Source organism: Erinaceus europaeus, chromosome 10, assembly GCF_950295315.1.
Source record: "Erinaceus europaeus chromosome 10, mEriEur2.1, whole genome shotgun sequence".
In the NCBI taxonomy this organism is placed as follows: Eukaryota; Metazoa; Chordata; class Mammalia; order Eulipotyphla; family Erinaceidae; genus Erinaceus; species Erinaceus europaeus.
This window is the reverse complement of record NC_080171.1, coordinates 58,458,161-58,467,704: the sequence shown is the minus strand read 5'-3', so window position 1 is coordinate 58,467,704 and position 9,544 is coordinate 58,458,161.

Below are 9,544 nucleotides of genomic sequence, written 5' to 3'. Positions count from 1 at the left end.
TTCAACTAGGTGTGTCACCACTCAGCGTCCCACCTTTGTTTCTCTTTTAAATTAAAAAGTTGTTCTAGGAAGGCTGGGCTGTGGTGCACTAGATTAAGTGCACATAGTACGAAGTGCAGGGACAGGCACAAGGATCCTGGTTGGAGCCAGTGGCTCCCCACCTGCAGAAGGGTCGTTTCACTAGTGGTAGAGCAGATCTTCAGGTGTCTATCTTCCTCTCCCCTCCCCTATCTCCCCCTCCTCTCTCAATTTCCCTCTGTCCTATCCAACACAACAACAGCAACAACAAAACATGGAAAAAGTAGCCATCAGGAGCAGTGGAAAAAAAAAAAAGTTGATTTAGGTGTGTGACTCAAGTTTGAGCCTGGCCCCCACTGCATTTGATGGAAGCTGTGGTGCTGTGATTTCTTTTTCTGCCTTTCTGTCTGTATCTGAAAAGGTCAACCCAGAGTGGTGAAACCCCAGAGATGACAAAAGCAAGCAAGCAAGCAAGCAAACAAACAAACAAGAAAGTCCCATACATATATAGTCCCAGGAGCAATAAAATCACACATTCATGAGATTTGGCTCAGGAAATATGTGTATACATATACATATACATGTACACATACACACTCAGTGCTAGTACTAGGAATCCACTGCTCCCGGTGGATAATTTTTCCATTATATTGGTTAGGACAGAAAGAAATTGAGAGGGTGTGGGGGAGGTAGAGAGGAAGAAAGAAAGAGAGACACCTGCAGACTTGTTTCACCTCTTGTGAATCAGCCCTCCTGCAGATGGAGAATGGGAGAACCCAGATCCTTGCGGGTCCTTCCACCGCCGCCCGGCCTCCTCATTTGGGTCTTCTAACCCCAATATCTGCCGCTCCTTTGAATTATCCTCCTTTCCCAGAGAGGTTCCAGCATGTTATGACCAATATTTAGGGCAGCACTCTGTAGTTTACAATATGTTTGTTGACGACTTACAATGAAGAACAACAAGTGATGTGCAGCATTGATGTTACAATGCCCCACCTCTTTGCTTCCTGTCTGTATTTTTCAGAAGGTAAACAAATGGTTTTATGCAAATCAGTCTTTCATTCTGACTGAACTGAGACTGCATCATCAAAAAAAAAAAAGTCCTGATCTTTAACTCTAGTTACAGATCTTCTTGAAAGGGGGAATCACCCTCAACGATCTTGGGTCCATACTCCCAGAGGGGTAAAGAATAGGAAAGCTATCAGGGGAGGGGATGGGATATGGAGGCCTGGTGGTGGGAATTGTGCGAACTTGTACCCTTCTTATCCTATGGTTTTGTCAGTGTTCCCTTTTTATAAATAAAAAATTTAAAAAAAGAAAAAAGAAAGGGGGAATCAGTAAAATGAAGGAACTTCGGTCACCATGCAGAGTCCAAGGAGCTATTCTGGAAAGTAAGTCATGAATCTGGAAGGTTTTTTAAAGATTACACTGCTAAAATATTATGCTTGTTTATGTTCTGTTTTCCTAAGGACTTGAAAAAGAGCTAGTGGCTTCCTTTAGATGCTCTTCCTTTGTCCATCTCCACTTTCTTTCTTTTATTATTCTTTCATTTTCTTCTGGAGTGATCACAGCACACTGTATGTGTATGAGTTTGTGTTTACTAAGCACTAGAAATAAAAGAGAGCCTCCTCAAAGCAGAATTACTAGGAACATATCTTCTAAAAAGAAACTCGAGATAACCGATTTCAATTAAAACTGTTCTTTAATGGATTTGAAGGGAACTCTATCATTAAGATGTGTTTTCAGAAGGTAAATAGAAAGTGATTTTAATTATTGAATGTTTCCAAATATATCTATGTATACCTCTCCAACTGAGTCATATAGATCTTTGTTTCCTGGGGAAACTATATAATATCATTGAAGGGTAACTAGAGATACCCAAACTGACCATAATTTGTCAGGGTCTCTTTCTCCTTAATTAACCCAAGCAGATACAAACCTAGACTTCTCTTTTTTATATAGTAGAACTATATTTTAAAGTATATACAGTCCTCCTCCCAATTTTCTCCTAAATTTATCATGTTCTTTTTAAAATTTTTATTTTCCTTTTTTTGTTGCCTTTCTTGTTTTTATCATTGTTGTGGTTATTATTATTGTTGTTGCCAGATAGAAATGGATAAAGGAAGACAGAGATGGGGAGAGAAAGACACCTGCAGACCTACTTCACCACTTGTGAAGTGACCTCCCACCCTGTAGGTGGTGGGTGGGAGTGGGGTGGCTGGAACTGGTATCCTTGCCTCAGTCCTTGAGTTTCGCGCCATGTGTGCTTAACCCGCTGCGCTACAGCACAACCCCCTACATTATCTTTCTTTTCTTTTCTTCTCTCTCTCTCTTTATTTATTTATTTATTTTTTACAAAGTTGCAGTAGTAAACTTCATTTTCCCTCTTCTGTGGGCAGGCTTGGTATGGCCCTGTATGTAGAGGATGACAGTGTTCACATTTTGGTTTTTATAACTGAACATTAAACTTGAGACACATATAAGCAGTTTCAGAGATTTTGTGTTCCATGTATCCCCTTTTCCAGGAGGTCAAACTCAGACCTCAGTTTTTTTTTTTTGACTCCAGGCTTTATTGCTGGGGCTCGGTGCCTGCACTACGAACCCACTGCTCCTGGAGGCTATTTTTCTCATTTTGTTGTCCTTATTGTGCTTGTTGTAGTTATTATTGTTTCATAGCCGTTGTTGGATAGGACAGAGAGAAATGGAGAGAGGAGGGGAAGACAGAGAGGAGGAGAGAAAGATAGACCCCTGCAGACCTGCTTCACCGCTTGCAGGTGGGGAGCCCGGAGCTGGAACCAGGATCCTTACGCCGGCCCTTGTGCTTTGCGCATGTGTGCTTAACTCTGCGCTAACGCCCGACTCCCAGGAGGCAGAGAATCTTACAGATAAATTCCTACATCATGGCTCAGGGTAGTAGGTTATAATGACTGTAGGGATGATGAGGTAGGAGTGGGTGACTTCCCAGTGAGCCCACCCTTGCATGAACTGGAGTGCATGAAACTAAATGTTTGCTCTGTAACCTGGAGTGATATGGGTGTGGCCCAAAAACTGACAGCTGGAGAAACTTCTCAGCACTTGCAGGTACCAAGTATAAACAGAGTATTCTTTTATTTGTGTATTTATTGCCTCCAATCGTTGGGAGTTGGTGCTGGCACTACAAATCCACCACTTCTGGTGGCGTTTTTGTTTCTTTTTTTTCCTTTTCATTCGATAGGACAGAGACAAATTGAGAGGGAAAGGGGAGACAGAGAGGGAGAGAAAAATAGACACCTGCAGACCTGCCTTCACCGTTTGTGAAGTGTCCTCCCTGTAGATGAGGAGCAGGTGCTCGAACCCAGATCCTTGTGCATATCTTTGCGCATAGTGCTGTGTGCGATTAACCAGGCATGCTACCGCTCAGCCCCTAAACAGGCTATTCTTGTCAACTGGATGACTATAGTATGATCTTGGTGTATTAAACCTCTCTTTGAAAAGGAGCTCAGAGCACAAACTAAAATGTACCAATACAAACTTCCATTTTTAAGATAAGTATGTACCAGGGGTATAATGTACACTATGATAATAGTGTTCATTCTGCCACATGGCATATTTGAAAATTGTCAAGAGACTGAATCCTAAAAGTCATCATACATGAAAATAACGTTAAAATTTTAATTTGTGTGTATTAATATGATATAGAGTCTGTGAACCTAGCCTATTGTGGTATTTAAAAAAATCTATTTATTCCCTTTTTGTTGCCCTTGTTTTCATTGTTGTAGTCATTGTTGTTGTTATTGATGTCATCATTGTTGGATAGGACAGAGAGAAATGGAGAGAGATGGGGAAGACAGAGAGGGGGAGAGAAGGATAGACACCTGCAGACCTGTTTCACCACTTGTGAAATGATTCCCCTGCAGGGTGGGGAGCCAGGGGCTTGAACCGGGATCCTTACTCCAGTCCTAGCGCTTTGCGCCACCTGCACGTAACCAGTTGCGCTACCGCCCGACTCCCGTGGTATTTTTTTCTCAGTATCTATAGGTCTGCTGACTATGTTGTACATCCTAAGTTTATATTCTTCTTCTAGCGTTTGCCCTTCTTCCGTAGCCAGTCAACAGCGTCAGGTTGAAAGCTGTCAGGAGCTGCTTGTTGCTGGCTTTGAAAGTGACTGGGATCCATGTGGATTCAGTCGGCTAGGAAGGATCGTCAGTTTCCCCAATGAATGGGTACTCACGGGATGCACCACGAGAAGGTCGATCCAATGCATCCCCTAAGTTTATATTATGTGGTGTGTTAGTTATATCCCAAGAAAGGTGGGGGAAATAAAAGAGGTCCTCATGACATAAATATGTAACAAGTCATTGCTTGAGAAGTAATGCAAGTTGCGGCTGGGCAGTGTTGTACCCAGTAGATCACACTCATTTCCATTCAAGGGCACCCCAGTTCAAGTCCCTGCCCCCCCACCTGCAGGGGGGAGACATCCTGCGCAGTGGAACAGCACTGCAAGTGTTTCTCTTCCTTTTCCCCTTACTCCACTATTTACTCCCTACCTCTGTAAAAAAAGAGAAATGTAAAAGAAAGAACGGCTGCTAGTAGCAGTGGAATTGTGCAAGTACCTCCTTGACCGAGTATATATATATGTTTTTATTCTTTTTTTTCTTTATTTATTCCCTTTTGTTGCCCTTGTTTTTTTTTAATTGTTGTGGTTTTTGATGTCATTGTTGTTAGATAGGACAGAAAGAAATGGGGAGAGGGGGAGAGAAAGATAGACACCTGCAGACCTGCTTCACTTTTTTTAAAAAAAATATTTATTTTATTTGTTTATTCCCTTTTGTTGCCCTTGTTGTTTTATTGTTGTAGTTATTATTGTTGTTTTCGTTGTTGGATAAGACAGAGAGAAATGGAGAGAGGAGGGGAAGGCAGAGAGGAGGAGAGAAAGATAGATACCTGCAGACCTGCTTCACCACCTGTGAAGTTACTCCCCTGCAGGTGGGGAGCCGGGGCTCGAACCGGGATCCTTATGCCGGTCCTTGTGCTTTGTGCCACCTGCGCTTAACCCTCTGCTCTACAGCCCGACTCCCTTCACCGCTTTTTAAAAATATATTTTATTTATTTATTTATTTATTTATTTATTCCCTTTGGTTGCCCTTGTTGTTTATTATTGTTGTTGTTATTGATGTCGTCATTGTTGGATAGGACAGAGAGAAATGGAGGGGAGGGGAAGACAGAGGGGGAGAGAAAGACAGACACCTGCAGACCTGGGAACTCCTGTGAAGCGACTGCCCTGTAGGTGGGGAGCCAGGGGCTCCAACCGGGATCCTTATGCGGGTCCTTGCGTTTCATGCCACATATGCTTAACCCACTGCACTACCACCTGACTTCCGCTTCACCTCTTTTGAAGCGACTCCCCTGCGGGGGCTTGGACTGGGATCCTTGCGCTTTGCGCCACGTGTGTTTAACCTACTGCGCTACCGCCCGACTCCCTTATTCTGTCTTTTAAAAGAGAATAATAAAAGGCAGGAGTGACACAAAAACACCACTCCATCATCTGTGGTGACACGTTGATGCTGTCCATGGGGCTCCCATGTGGCACTGGGGGTCAACCCCAGTGCTTCATGTGTAAGGCATGCACTCTGTCCTCTGAGCCACTGACCAGGCCCCTTATTCATCTTTTAAAACCTTCCTGTTAACACACAGTATAGCACATAGCTGTTAACCCATAAATGCTTGTTGCTTGAGAAAATAGAGAGCAATTATCTCTCTCTTGTATTCTCTTTGATATTCAAATGGATTCCAACAATTTGGAGACTTTTATGGGAAGGTTTGCATGATGGAAAGTTATTACCCCATAAAATGAAAACTAAGGGAAAATGTACAACAGCTTGAGAACTCTGTGGCTTAGACTTAATCTAGCTTAAATGTCAGAGGTAGTTTTGCTGAGTTTTCAGCACTAGGATGTATATGGTATAGAAGACTGCTAAAGAAACAACAGCTTGTCATTGAAAAACTTTACATGTCTCTTACTGAGTTAAAGAAGCCAGCCTGAGAAGGCTCTGTACTATAGAATTTCAAGTATATGATATCTTGGAAAAGGCAAATCTCAGAGATAGTAAGAAAAGAAGTCTGGGGCTGGGGAGGTGTGTTAAATATGAGGAGCACAGATGAATTTAGGGCTGTGAAATTATTCTATGTGATACTGCAGTGGTGGATACATGGTGTTACCTACCTATTTGTCAAAACCTATAGAACTGTGCAGACTGAAGACTGTAACCTGATGTAAATTGTGGACTTCATTTATTATTAACATGTCTATTCCAGTTATGACAAATAGTTTTGAGGTGTTAATAAAAGGGAGAGCTAGTCAGGGTAGGTGGGTAGCAGAATGGCTATAGGAGATTTCTCTGTCAGCTTAATTTTTCCATAATTCTAAAGAGAGGAGAGAGGAGAGAGAGAAATCAGAGTATTACAAACTCTGGCTTATGTTAGTGCAGGGGATTGAACCTGGGATCTCAGAGCCTCAGACTTGAGAGTCTTTTGCATAACAGTTCTGGTATTCCCCCCAGCCCTTCTCAATTATTAATTTTTTTATCTTTATTTATTGGATGAAGACAGTCAGAAATTGAGAGGGTAGGAGGAGATAGAGAACAAGAGAGACAGAGAAACATCACTTGCAAAGCTTTCCCTCTGCATGTGGGGACAAGGGGCTTGAACTCAGGTCCTTGTGCATTGTAACATGTGCACTCAACCAGGTGTGTCATCACCTGGCCCCCTCAATTATTTTTGAAAACAATTAATTTTAAAACAATCAAGACATAGGGATGGGGAGATAACTGTACTTTTATACAAAAGTCTTTCATGCCTCAGATTCGAGGCCCTAGGTTTAATGTCAGGCAACTCCATAAACCAGAGTTGAGCAGTCCTTTGGTGTCTCTTCTCCCCCTACACTATATATCACTGTATCTCTCTCATAAAAATAAAAAAAAATCAAAACATAGGGTGATAATAAATCCTTTAATTTAGGTGACCACTTTTTCTTTCTAAAAACGAGATCAGGCAAACCTTTCTCTGCTGATTAGTATTAGGAGGAATTGAGAAAAAGAGCCATGTTATTGTTTATCAAGTGAAAATAAAAGTGAAATGTGGCAATCAGTTTCTTTCTGCATACTCTAAGCTGGAAGATAGAAGAGAAAAAAAGAACCTTCTTTGACTTTTCTCCCTGGCAATCGGTGGCTTATGTTCTTGGCAGTTAAAAACAACAGACATGTGAGTAGGCATATGGAAATCAAAGGGCAGCATGCAGTTGAGTCCAGTCCTCATTCAACATCTTACAAAAGCAGAGTGAAGTATTCAAAAGGAAATAGCAAATCCCATTCCCATATCTTAGATTGTGCTTCCAACTCCAATCTCCTTGGGGTTTGTCTCAGGTTACTTTCATTCTAAGGGCACATGTTGGCTCTTTTGGTGTCACCCCAGTCTGCACTGTGATGCCAAATGGTATTTCCAGTTAGTATTTTATCCTTATCCAGCTATTAGAGAGAACCTAGCCTTCTGTTGAAATTTTTTTTTTTTAACTTTGTCGGAAATTGAGCAGATGGATTTGAATTCCTAATTTTCTTTAGAAATGTGCCAAGTACTCAATCCTTTGTTCCTTATTTTCCCCTTGACCAATTCCCTGTGGCTCTACATTTTTTTTCCCTGCTTTAAAATCACCTTACTGATTAGTCTTATTTCTGTGTTCTAGGCAACTCATTGATGGCTAAGTTGTCTAGAATTACTACCCTTCTGTTTGAAGACATTACTTCTCTTAATTTCAAACACCAAAATATATTCATGCAAATATTAATCACTTTTTTTCTTTATTAAAAGGAAACATTGACAAAACCATAGGATAAGAGGGGTAAAACTCCACACAATTCCCACCATCAGAACTCCATATCCCATCCCCCCCTCTGATAGATTTCCTATTGTTTATCCCTCTGGGATCATGGACCCAGAGACATTATGGGGTGTAGAAGGTGGAAGGTCTGGCTTCTATAATTGTTTCCCTGCTGAATATGGGTATTGACAGATTGATCCATACACCCAGCCTGTCTTTCTTTTTCCCTAGTGGAGCAGAGCTCTGGGGGAAGTGGGGCTCCAGGACACATTGGTACTATCCAGGGAAGTCTGGCTGGCATCATGGTAGCAACTGGAACTTGGTGGCTGAAAAGAGAGTTAAAATATAAAGCCAAATAAGTTGTTGACTAATCATGAACCTAAAGGCTGGAGTAGTGCAGATGAAGAGTTGGGAGGGGGGATCTCCGTTTTGTAGATAGCTAGTAGGCATATTTTAGTTCTATTCCAAAGAGCTTGTGGCTATACTAGTTTTTTTCTTTTTCTTCCTCTCCCCCCCACCCCAAGCCTGAAATCTGATATGCAGGTGTATCTAAGTTATTTTCTGGGGAGATGATATCATGGCTGGAAAAAGGACCAAAAAGCTGGATCAGGGAAGAGAGTAGCTCCCAAATATAAGAAAGGTGTATAAATATTGTTGACTGTAAACTCCATCGATCTGATGGACCCATATTCAGCTTTGGAGCCTATGTGACCTCTGCATCCCTATAGTTTTGAGCTGTCCCAATTTCGGGACCCATCTTCCTATATTATCACTTTAATAATTTAAAAATCCAATTAAAATGTAAGCCGTCTTCCTGTAACTGTTTAACAAGAGACATTTTCTTGTATTGTATTGAGTACTGTGAACCAGTTAATTTGTGGTGTGTAAGATAAATTATCTTGAATGCCCCACAGAAGTAGGTTAATAGCACCATACTACAGATTGGGATAGTAAGATTTCAGGAATGGAATTAGTAGAGTCAGGGCACAAGTTTAAGTTAATCTTAGTCTACTTTTCTTTTTATTAAAATTGTACTGGTATTGTAATCTGAAGAGTAGTGGTTTGAGTACATAATTTGGGAGAAAAGGGCATGTGAAGCAATTAACTAACATACTTAAATCTTAGTTTCTTTGTAAAATGGAAATGATATTAATTTTCTTTCAATATTGCCCTAAGAACCAAAAGACACATTGAAGGTAGGCTTCTGGTACAACTCCATATCCCATAATCTGTGAAATGCCCATGATTTTTATATTAGAGCCATTATTGTTAGTGATGGTGATAGAATTCATGCTGGGACAAAAAACCTAAACTGTACTAAACATGGGACATAAATTAACATCTGTTAATTGCACCGTATTCTTTACTTAGCTACCCTGGCCCAGTGAATGAAACCTGTTCTTGAACTGGCATCAGCGTAGCCTTCTGCTGACATTCACAATCCCATTTTCCAGCCCCGGGGCCAAAATGCTATTTGAAGACTTGATTGTTTTGCTCTCTCTTTTTTTAGAGGTCATGCTTTTCTGGCCCAGAGTTACCTATGCAGTTTAATGCCAGACTGTCTTTTTCCATCAGTACAACTGTCTGAAACTCCCCTACCAGACAACAGGATCTGTTTTCCTTACTTAGTGACACTTTTCTGAACTACAGGAAAGGCAGTCACATCTGTGGTTT